This window comes from Perognathus longimembris, chromosome 28, assembly GCF_023159225.1.
Source record: "Perognathus longimembris pacificus isolate PPM17 chromosome 28, ASM2315922v1, whole genome shotgun sequence".
In the NCBI taxonomy this organism is placed as follows: domain Eukaryota; kingdom Metazoa; phylum Chordata; class Mammalia; order Rodentia; family Heteromyidae; genus Perognathus; species Perognathus longimembris.
Window position 1 is genome coordinate 100883094 of NC_063188.1, and position 18362 is coordinate 100901455.

The following is an 18362-nucleotide window of genomic DNA, read 5'->3' on the forward strand; positions in this document are numbered from 1 at the left end:
TTCATAGTTTGCAACTGTTTAAAAAGAAAGGATAAATCTTAAATCATTTTTCTCCTGCAAATTTATTTCTTTCTTACTGATCTGAAACATGTATACTTGAGGGGAATTTTAAAATTCATGTCTTGTATTTGTATCACTGATTACACATAATTCATCAAGATCTTGCTCTTCATGAGCTATTTAATACTCAGGAAGTCATTTAAGACACTTTAAAAATCTCCCTAAAATCTAGCAGGGAGTCGCACTTTCAAGAACACACAACCTGGATCACTTGCACATTTTTCATTTCACTACAAATGCAGAAACCATTAAGTGTTTTGGAATAGGAGAGAAACTTAATGGATTTCTTCCCTATCAAAAAGGGAGGTCTAATACAATTATTCCAAAATGCTTCCTTATACTCTCATCTGGACATGGTGTATAAAATCTTCTATTACGCAATTCATTTCTATCCATTTCATTTCATATCCACAATTCATTTCTATGGTCCTGAATGACAATCATTTGTGTGTTTATCTTATGTCTTTAATGAAGGTAAATCTCATAGAGGAAAACTATTAGATACTTGTTCAAATGGCCAAGGTCTAAGTACTGATTTTTCCACCTGTGTGGTCTTAGAAAAATCACTGAACGTCATCCATTATTTATAAATATTGAATGCATCAAAAGTGATAATGAGCTTGACAATATTCCATAAGCTCCTAAATGGAAGTCCCAGTTAATTGTCACTCCCCATTAAATCTACACAACTTTTTGCTTATGCTCATAATTTCAGCGAGGTTTAATACAAATTGTTTCTACGTATTTGTTAAGCTACATAAGAGAAAGATCAAGGCAAGAGAAAAGGGACAGAAGTCTTACTCAACATAGGCATTTCTTTTTCTTTTTATGCCAATATGGAATGTCATTACCATAATTTTGTGCTGTTGCATGCCCTTTTGTGGCCATTTCTTAAAAGAAAAATGAAAAAAAAAAACCTACTGAGTCCTGGGAAAGTTATTTTTTGAAATATCTCCATATTCTACATTTAACCTATTTTATGGCAAGTTGGTTCAAACTATTGTACTTTCCAAAGAATGTACTACTTATTTTTCTTTAAATCACATATTAGTCGTACTATGGAATAGTATATAATTATATAAGAAGCACTTTAAAATCTTGACTTTTACATTATGTTTTGCTTAAAAATTTAGATGCCAACATATTTTTAAAATAAGTTCCTTACATTTTTCCTGCTTCTCACAAAAGATGAAGTAAATACACTTAGCACCAAATGTGATGGTGCATTTTGTTCTAAATGTCAAATATTAAGTGTAGGGACAACAGGATACAGACACAGTAAGAGCATTATCTTGGTAGGTGATATTTTGTCCCTCTAGTGGGTGTTAAAAATTCATATCTCCAAACTAGTCCTTCTGAATATTTTACTAATTAATCTAATACCTATGGTGAAGCAAAATATAGACTAACTGTTCATATCTAGTCCCACAATTAAACTTCAAGAGATTCAGGTAAGCTGATTATCTCTGGAAAGGTAAGAAGCAAGTGACTTCAAAGTGATAAAAACTACAAAGCAACTTCTTTAATATTTACACCAAAGTCCTTAGGAAAAGGAGAAGTTTTCAGGATAAATAAAATGTTTACTTTTAATTCACATAATTTCCTACTCTATTTGCTGTGATTTCCTCCATCTATCAACAACAGAACCAAAGGATCCATGAAAATAGGCTCATTCAAGTAAGATACTTTCTGTTGTAGAACACAGATAAATGGAGGAATTCTATGATTGGGATGTGATCCCTATAGAGGCAGGAGTGGGAAAACTACATGGACATAAGTTTCTTAGAAGACAGTTTCTACAGAAACCTCTAATGCTAGTAATGAATTATATTATTCTAGCTCAAATTTTAATGCAGTGATATCCAAGAATATTGCAATAAAAGATGAACTTAGCTGATATTTTGAGAATAAAAGTCCTTTGTTATGCTAGGAAACCATCAAAAAGCAACTCAGAGGAAGAAAATATGCAAGATTTAAGAGCATTTTATTTAAAACAAATCAAGGCCAACTTCCAACATTCCATATTGTCCCTCCACTCCCTTGAATGGCAATGTGTTATAAATTTCTCATCACAATGGTCACACTGATCACTGATGTGGAAACAGATGTCACTTCTCTCAGCTGGTTTTTGTCAGACACCGAATGAATCTAGGTCATCTCTCTTGGAGATAGTGCTATATCTCTGTGGATTAGAGAAAAAGCTCAATAATATGACCAAAATTCAACTGTCAAAGTTAAACTAAATATCTTTAATCTTCATCACAATTTCATAAGTGTATATTCCCTTAGAGAAAGGAAAGGAAGATTTTTCTACCACAGTTCTGATGGAGTGATTCGTCCTTCCTAAATACATAATCACTAGGAGATGTGACTGACCCTCTGATTAAGTATTCAGAAGCAGAAAAAATTTTAATTAAAGCATGTGAAAATCACAGAAGAAAATAGCTGGTTATTTGACCTAAGGATAAGGAAAAATATTCACGAATTGAAAGTAATAAAAAAAAGTACAAGCAGAAATTCCAATACATATGTCTACATAACAACTGAAGACTTACATTTATCAAAATTAGAAATCAAACTAAGGGGGATATTATATGCAAGAAATTTTGAATGCCAGATATGGAAAATCTTTAATCAGTACAGACCTTGCAGAAATTGAAGTGCTTTTAATAAATGAAATAAATAATATAGCCAGAAAATTATTCTAATAAAAATCAAAATAAATACTTGAAAAGTGAGTCAAACTTGCTATGAATAAAAATGTAAAATACAGTAATGAAATTTGTCTCAAGTCTTGTAAAATAGTCTAGATGTGAGGATGACATTTTCATTCATCTTCAAATTTGTTATTAGTGAACACATCAGAACCACAAGAATGCATTTTATAGGTCAGAAAGTTGGAGGACCTCTACATTCTAGAAACTTCCTGTCTTTTCAGTGAATACTATTCCAGAAATCAACATATCAAAATAGTACCCTATATAAAGATAGTTTTTTAAATTTTTTATATCTGAACTAAATAAAGAGTAGGGGGGCTGGGAATATGGCCTAGTGGTAAGAGTTCTTGCCTTGTATACATGAAGCCCTGGGTTCGATTCCCCAGCACCACATATATAGAAAATGGCCAGAAATGGCACTATGGCTCAAGTGACAGAGTGCTAGCCTTGAGCAAAAAGAAGCCAGGGATAGTGCTCGGACCATGAGTCCAAGCTCCAGGACTGGCCAAAAATAAATAAATAAATAAACAAACAAACAAACAGTAGGCACAGCAGCACAGGGCATGTAGATGGTACCTTTAGGAGTTTTAAAGTCTTTGGAGAATGACTGGAGACTCAGACAAAGGCAGAGGGTAAGGCTGGGAAATCGAGTAAGGACAAATTGTAAAATTTCTTAGATTATGCTAAAAAGGTTGTAATGTTATCTAGTTGTATTCGGAGATCCATTGGATTGTGTTAGGCTGGACAGTAATATATCAAGCTTGATTTTTTTAAATGGCCCAGTGTGGTAGCTTTGTGTTAGATAGGTTGGAAGTAAGAATGAAGTCACCAACAAGGAAGTGGTATCAATAGACTACTTGAGGACTGAGGAGTGCTTCAGCCAAGGTAGACTATGGATTAGAGAGAACAATGGGTTGATAAACATTGTAAATTGAAAGTGATAGGAAGTGAGGAGACCAGCAGTTTTCACTAGACACCATATGCATGATTCAGTATGTCTAAATCTCTAGACTCATTCTATATCAATATCAGCTCTGATTTCTCCCCTATATTTCTTACTCTGTTTCACTTGTTTTGTTTTTCAACTGTAGTTTTAGCTTCTTCTAATCCTGACTCAACATTGACTATATTTTGGTTGGATCTTTAATTTCTTAGGGTATCTTGAAAATGGCTCACATATAATTATAGGTACTCTTGAGGTTAGGATTTGGAAGATGATGGTTTGAAGTCTGCCTGGGAAGAACAGTTTGCTAGATTCTACCTCTAAACTAACTGGCACAACGTTGGGCTGGAACTGTGGTTCAACTGGTGGAGCATCAGCCTTGTAAGCATGAGGCACTGAGTTCAAACGCCAGGACTAGCAGAAAAAATAATGTTATCTGTAATTCTGATATCAGTCATATGGGGTGTGACCTGGGCACTGGAAATGTGCCAACAACAGAGAGGTTATTGGTTATAGCAGAAACTAAATTATGCTATAAGAGTGGCTCAAGAGCAAGCATGAGGGCATGAGTTCACTGAGTTTAATCTACAGTACTACCAAAAACAAACAGAAAATCCCACAAATAATATTATTCTCGCTGCACAGACAAGGAAACTGAGGCTAAAGAAAGTCAAATCATTTTTACCATGACAACACAGCAATATATAAAAGAATCAAGATTTTTTCCCCCAAGACTGTCAGATTCTGTAGTCCCAAAATGTGAATCTATATTTAGCCCAGCAACACATGGTAGTATGTATAAGTGCTTTACTGAAGGTCTTACACAGATTTATGTCATTGGTACTGACAATGTCTTTGCAAAATGGAAGCTATCACATATAGGGCCATTTTAAAGACAAATAGCAAAATTCTGAGAAATTATATGACTATTTTTCAGGATAAAATTATTGATAAATCCTGGCACTAGTTACAAACCCACAAAAGATGGGAAATATGTGCTCTAGTGTCATTCCAAAATATTTGAAGAAACTTTGGCATAAATAAGTTCAAATGAGTGAATATCCCTGGGTAGTTGATAAAACATCTGAAAAAAAAACCTAATAGAAACAACCAAGCCAAATAAATGAGTCACTCGTTCCTACTGAAGATTTTAATTTACTTTCCCTTTTCAACTGATATGTGAAAAGAACAACTCTAAACATATTCTGTTGATACTCTCAGGATACATTCTAAATTAGTGATTTCTTCTCACATTTGGTTTCTAATTATTAATCTCTGGCTCCATTTCAATTTTATATAATAAAGGTAGGTTTCCTTTTTCCCTTTTATATTAGTCTGAAAATCATTGTCGGTCACCACTGTGCATTTCATTTTGCCTTTGTTTCTCCACCTCACCAATATTGTTGTACAATACCATTTATAAAGACAAGCTGTTAACATTAGGTTTCAACAATAACAAATGAATTTCTCTTTCTGAACATCACAATGCAAGTGTTCTGTTTTTGAAAATAATGGCTTATGCATTTGCATTTGTCTCTTTTTACTTTTTAAAAATGGAAATAAAATTGTCAATCAAAACATTAATATTAGAGGTGAATTCTAGGCAAAGAATTTGCAAAGGCAGAAATATTCACAGAAGACAAAGAGGAGAGACTATTGTTACATTTTCCCAAAGAATAAAACACTAATGCCATATCTATTGCTTGAAATTTGGGCATGATTGTACTGGTTACTCCATAAATCTCTCCTCACATAAAATAATCTGAAAATAAAATTATATCCTTTTTGCCATGAATGTAATGTAGTAGGAAGAAAATTGTCCCAAACACCAAAAGAAGAGAACTGAATTTCAGATTGGGCATAGAACTCTAGCTGTTAATGAGATCTTGAGCAATCTGTTCCATTTCTCAGTACAAATGGAGGCATTTTGGATCACAAAAATAATTTCTTAAAATCTTCAAATACCAAAACATCCCCAATATAAACTGGGGTCTCCAATCCTAAGACAAAATTACAAGTGCAAGTGATATATTTGAGATGTAATCTCAGGAAATAGTAGAGGAGCAGGCCAGTGGACCATGAAAAGGGAAAATAATCCATTATGGAGTTTGTTGTCCCAATTGTCACCAATGTAGGACACTGCATTTTAATCCTTCCTAGGGAAACTCTGTAATAGTATTAAAACATTCCTCAACTTTATCTCAGCTAAAATGGACAGTTCCTTGTCCATCCTTGGGTGAATTTCTAGGACCATAAACTCTATGGGACATCTGGTTCGCTGCTGGGCAGGCTAAGTGCTCCCATAATCCCTCAGTCATTAGTAGTATCATGGTTGTTGTTTTTTTTTTTAACCATAAACATGTCTTTAATAATGTGTGAAGCTGAGAACTGCAAGGAGAATGAGTCACTATAGGGTTTGTTATATCTTCAGCAAATAATTTTTGGGCATGAATATGTTCCTACTGGGGCTTGAACTCAGGGACTGGTATTTTCCCTGAGCTTTCTCTTTTAGATTTTTCACTCAAGGCTGGCATTCTACCACATGAGCCACAGCTCCATTTCTGGCTTTTTGCTGCCTAATTTAAAATAACAATCTCATGGACTTTACTGACTTAGCTGACCTCAAATCTCAGCCGCCTGAGTACCAAGGATTGTAAGTGTGATTTACTGGCACAAGCCTGAAACAAAAATTTTAGTCAAAGAGTAGAATGGAAGTTATTCATTTTTTTATTTCCCAAGAACTAAGCTACCTCCTATATTTGACCTATTTTTCTACCATACAAGCTAGGAAGAGGCAAGCCCACCTTCTTGCATGTGACAGAATAGAAGATTTACTCATTTACCAGGCCTCCTTGCAGTTAGGATTCCACCAATCAGATGTTCTTTCTTAAAATATTGAAACTACTAATGTATTTGGTGTCTATCTAAATTATTCAGGGTCAATTTCTGTTTCTTGAAACTGAAGATTTTAAGGAATACAACACATCTGGGGTGTAGCTTTGGAATTACTATTTTTAACAACCTCTCAAACTAAAGCAAACTTTGAGAACTGTTGCTCTGGTTTCTGTTTCCTTAAAGGGAAAAAATGTATAATAACAAATGCTCAGTAGAGCACTTGTGATGTTCAAATAAACTAATTGCCAGAGAGGAGCTTCAAAAGCATGAATAAGATGATTTTGCAATTGAAAGCATCAACTAAATGATGATTGTGGGGTAATTTTCCACTCAAAATGAATGGATTTCATTAAAGCATTTCAACTACCTTCTGAAGGAATCTATTTAAATACTGATATCTTACAGAGAACTACCTGGTCATCTTGTGCCCAGATTCAGAGGCAATAAAAGGGATACATTTAATAACAAAGATGTCCAGAATTCTTTTCTGCAACCAGGCCCTTTATAATGTAACTTTGTAATTCCTATAATCAAGAATGAAATTTAGCTCCAGTTGCCAGTGGCTCATGTCTGTAATTCTAGATACCCAGGAGGCTGAGATCTGAGAATCTCAGTTTGAAGCCAGCAGGGCCAGGGAAGTCCATGACACTCAACTCCATTTAACTACCAGAAAACCAGAAGTGGAGCTGTGGCTCAAAGTAGTAGAGCGCTAGCCTTGAGCTATAGCGCTCAAGGACAGCACCCAGGCCCTGAATTCAAGTTCCGTGACTTACAACAAGAGAAAAGAGTGAAGGCGTTCTTCATCCTCTGCTCTGGGCTGGGTAATGGTGGTGGAAATGGGAAATGATAGTGTGCTCAGTTTTGAGCTTAGTCCTCAAGAGTTTGTGTATATTCCTCTATTTTCTTGGAGCTAACTGTGAACAATAATAATCTAGATTATTAGAAGAATTCAAAGAACTAAGATGACCCAACAACAGCCAGTCAAGCTGTTGTATAGATGCCTAGGTAACTGGGTGAAACTAATGACCCACAGAATTTTAAGTTAAATCAATTAAATAATGGTTGTATTAGCCATTTTATTTGGGGAGTACTTTATTATGCAAAACAGATGATACTAACACTCATATACTTTCTGGCTTCTATCCAAGCTCTGAGATAACTTGGGCCTGTGAAAAGATGGTTTAAGTACCCTGGATATTGTATACACATGTATTGGAACTAGGGAAGGGAATGGGAATACCAAAATCAAGAGACAAAGAATAAAAAGACAAACCAATGCAACAGCAATACTTACAAAACTATATGGTATAAACCATCTGTACAACTCATGGGGGGGGCGGGGAGGAAAATAGGACAGGGGGGTGGGGGAAAATGAGGGAGGAGGTAACAAGTTGGATAAGAAATGTACTCACAGCCTTACATATGAAACTGTAACCCCTCTGTACTTCACTTTGATGATAAAGAAAATAAAGATAATTCTTGGCATGATTCATGTGCTCAATGTCATACAGTAAATAGATGATAGATTGATCGATCGATCGATCGATTGATAGATAGATAGATGGTAGTCATGCTACTCTCTTACTCTAGCTTATGTCTTTCTTCATTTTCAGCATTTGGGTCATTAACTTATCACTCTCTACCTAGGTAACTATAGTCTCTGCCCAAGACCCCACCACATCTTCTCATTAGGTATTTGTTGTTAGCGATGCCCTATGGTAGTCAGCTCTACTTTGCTATGCAAAAATGCCTGAGAAAATGAATTTACAGGAGAAAAGACTGGTTTGAATGCATGGTTGCAGAGGCTACCATCCACGGACATTTGGCTCCATCACTTTGGGCTTGAGAGCACTGTGGAACAATGCTGATCATGGCCCCAAGGATGTACTTGATTCACTCAAGTCCCACCTCCCAATTTTCCATCACCTTCCAATAGCCCATAAAATTATGAACCTATCAATAAATTCGTGTATATGAGACCATTTCACACACAAACACACACACACACACACACACACACACACACACACACACACTCCTTCTGAACATTGCTTTATTGGGGACCATGTTTTCAACACAAGTCCCTGGAAGACATTTTAGATCTGTACCATAATAAACCCCAAATAAGTATCTTGAAAAATGTCCAAGAGCTGACTATTAAAATTAACATTTACCTAAAACTGAATACTGCCACCATAGTATTATCTGTGGAAAAGATGGCAATTACTACAATTGTTATACTCATTTGTCATTAAAACTTAGTGTTTACTGATATATGGAAAGTTAATTTCATGTCTTACTACATTGACAAAACTATTTCTCAAATCTAGGAGGTTTTTTTTGGTAGAGATTTGTCCTGATTTATTTTTCCTTAGTGGGACTGGAGTTTGAACTCAGGGTCTCACATTTTCTAGGCTGGAACAATAATACTGTGATATACCCCTAGCTCTGATTTTCATTGGTTATTTTTAGGATAGGGTCTTGCTTTATGCCCAGGCATAAAGCTTGAGCCACAACCTGCCTGTGATCCCATTGCTGGGATCACAGGTACACACCTCTACGTCCAACTTTCCTTCATGGAGATGGAGTCTCGTGGCCTTTTTCTGTTTGGGCAGAGTTAGGTTGGTCTGGCTCCTCACATAGCTTAGGATGACAGACACATGCCACTGTGCACAGCTGTGAACTTTTCAGTGTATGCTGATCTTGAACTCCCTTTCTTAGTCTCCTAGTACCTAGAATTACATTGTTTTGAGTAAGTTAAGATAAGTTCAAAATACCTAATGTTGCATTGTTTTGTTTATATATGGAAATCTAGACCTAAAATGATGATGCAGTTAATTATAATAATGCTAATAATAATATATGAGTATAAATGGGACCTGTCCAGGAGAATCAGTAGTAAGAGATAGGGAAAAAGAGGGATCTTGAGGAAGGTGAAGAGAATTGAAGTGTGTTACAGCTATATGGAGATGGCATAAGGAAACACAATAAATACTTTTTGCAAAAGGGAATTGGTGGGAAAAGAATTAAGGGAATATAATATAGGGGTACATTTGTTCAAAGTTTGGAACTATAACAATTATCTCCCTAAAATGCAAATATGTGTTAATAAAAACTTAGTGTTAGGTTTTATGTTGAATAATGTGGCAATAATGATTATATAATCATTCATAATTAATGTTGATGGATCCTGAATTCTGATAGTTGAGGACTTTTTATACTTCACAATGGTATGAAATTACACATTCAGAAGCAATCACACTTTAACATTTTAATCTTTTCCCATGCTTTCCCTATGCTGTAAAATACTCTGTCGGGATGCTAGGTGGAGGCCATAAACTTCCACTTCCATCCGCCATGTGATCATGGGAGAAAAACAAATGCACTACAATGTGGAGAATATTGTTCTTACAATCAAATTACTACTTACACTAGTCTGATTTGTTTCTTAATGTTACAATAGGTTTATAAGGATGTAACCCAATCATAAATTAAAAATATCTTTATACTCATTATAAATCAATAAAACTACCAATAATTTCAATATTTAAATGATACTATAGTGAATGAACAGCAATTTTGCTAGTGCTTGGCCATTATCATGACATTAAACTGAGGTTGTTAGAAGAGGAACAAGTCCAGTTTTGTCTAGTTTGGCTGATGTACAATTTTGATGATGTCACCAAGTCCTTATGCTTTCTTTCTTTTGTAAATAGTATATGACTTACCTACTTATGTCCTTTAAAACTCTGCCTTTATGATTGTCCAACAGTGATAATATAAGTGCATTATTGTAATACTACAAATAAAATATTGTATGCTACGAAAAAAGCTGCTTTCTGGATATTTTCAAAAGCAAAGTTATAAAAATGATTTAAAAATAAAAGCAAAATTATAATTGATAGCCCCATTATGTTCATTTCTAAGATTTTTACATTTATTTATTACTTAAAGCAATAACTTGAGAAAATCAACCAGAATGGAGCAAAAGAATGGGAACAAAGCAATTGGCTTCAAAGTAAAAATCTCTTTCAATCAGCATTTCATTGGCCTCTCCAGTCTTTGGCTGGAGAGGAATAATAGAAATGCCTTTTGATCAGTTGTCATACAGGACACATTTCCATTCTCAAGGCACATTCAGTATGTAGTGTTTGTAAACAATTGTTTATGGATTTATCTATAAGTAATCATTAGTTGTTATTAAGTACTCTAGTGATTTTATCTTTTAAAAAGTATGGTATTAAGTATATGTAACATTAAGGTTGCCTTTTGAAATGTGTAGTAGTGATTCTCCATAATGTTAGAACATCTTCTAAAACATGGCAAGGTAGCTCCAAAGCATCTTGCATCTCTGTGTAGCATATCAATCCCAAATTCTCTTGTTTGACATGAAGTCTGTGTCTTGTTAAAGAACGATGAAATATCTCATTATCTTTCTGCTCTCCTATAGTTTTCTTTGTAATGTACAACCAAGAGAATAGATCAAAATTATTTGATTGTGGCACCTAAATTATTTAAAATATTCAATATACATATTGGACTCTCAAAGACAATTGGACAATAACTTGATTCACTGATTTCACATCCTGGAAACAATACTTCAGTCAAATACATTGTTAGCTATAGTGAAAAACCTAGAAACCACCTAATAAGCAATTAAGTCAGAAGCACAAGTGAATTCATCATTGATCCACCAAGTCAATAAAATTCGAGAAGCATCTGCTAATTTCAGAATTAACAATTGTTTAAAATACAAGAGACAGAGGTTAAACTGTCAATAATATCATTAGACTTTTTTTTTTTTTTTTTTTTTTTGGCCAGTCCTGGGCCTTGGACTCAGGGCCTGAGCACTGTCCCTGGCTTCTTCCCACTCAAGGCTAGCACTCTGCCACTTGAGCCACAGCGCCGCTTCTGGCCGTTTTCTGTATATGTGGTGCTGGGGAATCGAACCTAGGGCCTCGTGTATCCGAGGCAGGCACTCTTGCCGCTAGGCTATATCCCCAGCCCATCATTAGACTTTTTATGGATAGCCGAACATAATTCATAAATTTGAAAAATATTACTTCTAGATGAAAAGTCTGTATTTAAGATTTTAAAAAAGTGAAAATTCAGGCTGGGGATATGGCCTAGTGGCAAGAGAGCTTGCCTCGTATGCATGAGGCCCTGGGTTCGATTCCCCAGCACCACATATACAGAAAACGGCGCTGTGGCTCAAGTGGCAGAGTGCTAGCCTTGAGCAAAAGGAAGCCAGGGACAGTGCTCAGGCCCTGAGTCCAAGGCCCAGGACTGGCCAAAAAAGTGAAAATTCAGAAAATCCAAAAATCTTTTTTCTTTATGCCTTAAAATGATTGGAACTTTATAGAAATCATTGAAAAAAGTTGTTTTTTTTTTAACATTTTAGATTCTGAGGACTCTAAGAAATTTTCTTCTCAAATGTATCCTTTACATTCTTTGTTATATCAGAATCTAAAGCTGTTTGGTAACTTGGTTTTTAGCTTTCCATTTTTCTTCTGGTGATCATTTGAGGTTGTAAAACCAACCTTGAACTTTTACATCACACTCATAAGATGTGATGAATTCTCAATATGATTTTTTTATTTCTCTAAATACTGTTACTCTGCTTAACAAAAGTAAATAGATACATTGTTAAGTTCTCTAAAGATTATTTCCCTAGGTGCTATAACTGTTGCTACACCAAACAATCCTATAAAAATTAGAGTATGCAATCTAATCTCTATTATTCAATCTTTTATTATTATTCAACTTGTATTAATAATTATTACACAAAAGGAAAAATGTTCTTTATAGTTATTTTCCTCATGCTTTCTCATAATATTTATAACAATTGTCAATCTTTTTTTATTCCTTTAACTCTTTGAAAATTCTTAATAACTATTTTGTACATAAAATTAATGGCTTTCATAATCATCATTAATTATTACAGCACTTTACTTCTGGGATAATAAATGCACATTTGTATTACAATTGACTGTTAGACTTCCAGCAAATAAAGCACACAAGGAGGTTTTGACTGTATTACAACTAAATTCTTAAATATATGTAGAAAGTAAATATCAAGAAATTACAACAAATCCTAATGAATTATCTCACTGCCATTGTACTATTATAGGTATTATCGTTGAAATTGCATTATGTGTAATGACAGTCTAGACAATTGCAAAATCTTTCAAATGTTGTTAATGCAGATAAGCATATATTTAGTTTTCCAAAAACTATAGCCAAAACCCAAGTTGCAAAATAGATTTGAGCTGAATTCCTATGCCAAAATCAAACTTTCATGCATACTGTTAATTTTAGAGAAATGGTAACTATAAGGAAGAGTCAAATGGAAATATTTGAAATGAATTTTCTTAATAGATAAGAGACAGACTCAGTGAACTGGAAGATAGATGAGTAAAAATTATCTCAACTGAAATATAAAAGAGAAAAATGTAGAAAAAAATCCCAGTCCCAGAAAAAGCAGAAGGGAAAGAGATGTGACAAGAGGAGGAGAGAAGAAAACAAACAAAAAAGAATGAGCAGAACAGATATCTGAAAATATAATACTTGAGAATCTTTAAGGTATAATGAAATATATCAAATATATGCAAGAATCCAAGAACCCCAACCATGAAAATTATCAGTGAAAGCACATGTAGACACATTGTAGTCAAGTTAATGAAAAGCTAACCTAAAAAGATAATCATAAAGATTTAAAAAGATAAATTAAACATATAGTAACAGAAAAAATTAAAGGTTATTTCACAATTGAAACCATGAAAGTTAAAAGACAATGGGGCATACCTGTAACACTAGCTACTCAGGACACTGAGGTCTGAGGGTCGTGGTTCGAAGCCAGCTTGGGCAGGAAAGTTCATGAAACTCTAATCTCCAATTAACTACCAAAAGCTGAAAATGGTGTAGTGTTAGCTTTGAGCACAAAAGCTCAGCGACAACACCTAGGACCTGAGTTTCAGCTCCAGGATCTGTACATACATACACACACACAAATAAAGGGTGACTTAAAAAATGCAACAGGCTACAGTATGTTCTTAAGACAGAATCAGTATGAGAAAAGATAAAAATGTATCTCTGTATAAGGAAATAAAGAGTATTAGAACTCATAAAATGGAAGTAAAATTAAAATATGAGGGCTCCTTATATTTGATGAGGAATCTCAAAAATATTTATGAGCATAATTTTTTCAGGAAAGTCTACCATGAAGAAAGAATGCAAAATATAGAAAGCAACCCTGAAGCATCAAGATAGAATTATGTACAGTAATGTAAATATGGAAACTATTTAAATGTCCTGTAATGCAGGTATTGTTAAGCAAATCATAGTACATTTCTTTCCTCAGTTGTTTGGGAAAGAAATATAATGGTTACTCCTAAGGAATTTGAGTTACAAAGTAAAATGATTGTTACTTAATATTAACCAAAAATAAATAGGCACATAATTTTATATAAAATGTAGTTATAATAGTCACTTTCTTATTATTGTGAGAGAATGGCTGTCAAAAGCAACTTACATGAGAAAAGATTTATTTGGCTCATGGTTTCAGACGGTTCAGTCTATGATGACTTAATTCCATGCATTTGGACAGAACATCATGAAAGCAGGAGTGTGTGGCAGAGGTGTTTCTTCACATCTTGGCAGATAGGAAGTAGAGAGTAAGTGAAGAACTTGGGAATGAATATAATCTTCAAAGGTATGCCTTCAGTGACCTACTTCCTTAACCTTGGCTTCACCTGCTAGAATTTTCAGAATTCCCCAAATAGTTCTACGATCTGGATCCCTAGTCTTCAGTACCCGAAAGATACTTCAGATTGAAATATAATAATATTTTCCTTTATGCTAGCTTCTATCTAGAAAGAGGTGAATACAATACAAATATTAACAGTGATTACTTCTGAGTTTGGGTACTATTTGATATAAATCTTCTCTTATCTAACATTTTTACAATAATGTGTCTCATATTGTTACATATCGCATTTGACTAAATTAGTTTGATCTTACAAATATAAACATAACCTTTCAAATGTTGAAATGTTTAGTGTGTGTGTGTGTGTGTGTGTTTTCTGTTTGTTCTAAATGGGACTCTTTCAAGGGGGTATGAGTTTATACTCCCCAAACTAGCCAAGTCGAAATCACTGTGAGGCTGGAATTGCCCCCAGATAAAGCCATTGCTTCTGAGTGCTATTGTTGGGATGAACCTCATTCCTGAAATTACATAAGCTAGAATAACATTTGATTATCTCATTCTTCACACCAGTACAATTCAAATCAGACCAAAAAAACTATGGAATACAGAATAAGCCAAATGACATGTAGATTTATTACATATGGTTTTGTGCATAGTCAAAAAATGATCACATCTGCATTTATACAGCTCAGTTGATATGGAGAAGCTGTTTGTTTCTCATGTCAGTTGTGTTTAAATCATGTGGTGTGCTATTTCCCTAGCCTTAATTTTGTGAAATATTCACATAAAACAATAAACATACTTCTTTAACCCTCACTGACATTTTTTATTACTGATTTTTTTCTTTATGTGCTGTAAAGGTGATAAGCAATTCTTTTCTGCTGCAATCAGTGTGAATGAAACCACCTAACTCCCAATTATACATCTATCTCTGTCTTTGTCTCTTTAGTGTGCTATAACAGAATACCACAGATTTGCAGATGTATCAGGAATTTATTTCTCATGTTTCTGTAGGCTACGAAGTCTAAATTCAACGCATCATTCCCTATTGAGAGCCTACTTTCTGTTTCAGAAGTGGCCATTTTTGTGCTTTGTCTTCACATGGCGTAAGGAGTAAGAGAGCTCTCTGGATAAGATCACTAATTCATTCTAGAGGGGTCTACCTTCATGACCTTATCATCTCCCAAAGGCCCCACCTCCTATACTATCATCATGGGGCTTAGGATTTTAGCATATGAATTTTGAAGTAAAGCAAGTATGTAGTCGACCAAAAAAAAAATCAAAATCAGGTTCCAAGGTAGCTGCCAAAGATGACCTCTTAAGTACAGCAATTGCAAGACTACCATGTCAACTCATTTCCACACAGTAATAAACTGGAAATTTAATTTACCACAAGTTCTCATAGCTCTGAGGGAAAAAAAATCCATGTCCATTGTGTAAAATACATGTTCTTGCTTCTTAAATAATGTTTTCTTCATCAATTATGTCTGTAGTTAATATTACAAGGACCTGTCTCTATAGTACACATCAGTGCAAGTTCAAATATAAATTATGTTGGGTATAATCCACATGAGTTACTTCAAATAGTATGAAAATAGACAACTTAGAGACCAAAACATTTTTTGTGGATGTACATTAGCAAGCATTAATTCCCAGGCACAGTGACTAATAAATAGAATTGAGAGGTCAAACAGCTAATATAAACATTTAAATAATTAAATGTAATACTGCTTGAGAAAGTGGGGTGACTGGTATTCAGAGCTTTTTAAACAAAACATGTGGCAACTAAACCCAAAGCATTGAGTAGAAGAGCTCCTCATGACATTCTCTAAAATGTCATCTTTGAATGGGAATTGACCCCTTTTCCCTCAGATAGACAATCAAAAAAAAATAAGCAGCTATTTTGGGTTGATAAAGTTATGGAACTCCAAAAGAGCATCAACTGCCTCTAAAGATAGCTCTATCTTAAGGAAAGATCTGCCAGTGGCCATTGACATTAGAATATTTTCCCAAAGGCCTACTTCTAAATATGCATAGATGTGCAAAGCTCTGACATTCGTGGACAACTGAAAAAAAATGTATAGTTTTTAGTAGTCTAACAACATATATTGAAATATTTATGCCACCAAATAATTCTAGGATTCTGACTAAGCCTTTTAATTTCTCCAAGCTATAGTGTCCTCCTGTATAAAATGGACAGAATAGCAACAAACTGAGTGGGTCATTATAAGTATCACACTAGAGGTAATATTCTTAGTAAATTACAGATGATAGGAGTGTTGTGAAAGGTAAGTAGCATGGCCCTTTATGGCTTTGTTCTTAAGATGCTGCATCACTGTTCTTTTAAGCTCCCCACGAACCACTTTTTAGAGGTTAGTAAAGCAGAGAGAAAAGGCTCTGTGATATAATGAAAAACAAACTACTGTTAATTTGTTATTCTGGGCATCTGCACTCATAAAACTACATTAAGACTTGAAAGGGCTTTTTTTAAAGAAGAGAGTTTAGTGTACTTCAAATTTTTCTAAATAATAAAAGCCAGGACACTGCAAGTTCTTCTTTTTCTTTTTTAGTATAGAGGCTTAAAGGAAGGTTTTTCAAGAAAAAATCTAATAAACAAGTAAAGGTAGAGAACTCCAATCCCACTGCTCATTTACATTCCCCAATTTCTGATTGAATCACTCGCCAGGAGTTCCATAAATCTCTTGCAATGGGAGCTCCTGTAGAGCACACTGCGTGACCAAATTAGAGGGCATGATTGCACATCAACATTAAAACAACAGGAAGTGTAGATCGTCAACTCAACCAGGAAAGGGGGATTTTTGAAATGTTGATATGTTTTGAAGCAGCTGTTACAAATCTAGTTGTGATTTGGTAGGGCTGGTAAACTACTTAAAATAAAGGGATTCTAAAATGAGTATGCATATTTCTTATTGCTCCAGCCTCTTAGGATGAGGACAGGAAGAGACGCATCATGTGAAAAGCATTTCTCTTCTTAATATAAACAACAATAGTGAGACTGTGATGCTATAAAATTCCATATCAAACACAGCAAGAGGACAGACACTCACATCTCACATTGTAAAAGCCATTTGCACAGTATTAAAAGGTCCTCAGTGGTACAGAACACTCCAGACTTTTTGTGTGTCTTACACTTATGAGACACAGGGGAGGGGAGAAAACGTGGAGTGAAGATTTTTATTAATTTTAATTTACTTACATTTGTCCCCAGGAAGACTTAGGTCAAAGAAGCCACTTTTCTTGTACAAATATACACTCATACAGCCACTGCATAGGTAGTTTCAAAGGTGCAAAGGGGAGAGCTACTAAGTTTTTTTAGCCAGCAATAACATTTTTTTTCACTCCACCCATAAGTAAGGAATAAAGCTTTTCGATGGTCCATGAAGTGCCTCTCATATTCTACTGCTGCTTTCTGAAAGAAAAGTCTTTATATACATAAATATATTATTTTGATTTGGGCTTTTTAATTGGTCTTTCCTGACTGGTAGCAACAACCTCAATTAAAAATAAGCTGTTAATATGAAGGTCAGTATATCTCTTTAAAATAAAGACTTGTTTTGGAAAGCAGCTGGTTTCAGAGAAGTGTGGGCTTTGAAGTAAGAATAAAATGATTGTGAATCCTTGTTCAGTCCATGAGGTGGATGAATTTGTCATGTCACTTAACCTCTTGAAATTGATAATTCATTTGCAAAATAAAGATATAAGTTTGTAGAGATGTTAAGAGGCTACCCTGAGACATGACATTTGTAAAAGTACGTAACAGTGTCAGACACATAGTAGGAATTCAATAAGCGGTTGCTATTATATTCAATAGTAAGTAATTTTCCCAGGGGTGAAGAGGAGGTAGGAAAGGCTCTGGTACCTGGGAGGTACTTGAGCTCATAAGGTAGCTTTTATGTGCAGTCTGCCAATCAATAATATTAATTTGCTCTAAAGATGTGTTTGCCCCTGACCCTTCAACCCAAGAAAGGAATGTAATGAAAGGCTCAAGGTTTATTGATTTCTATTTATAATTTCTATAGAA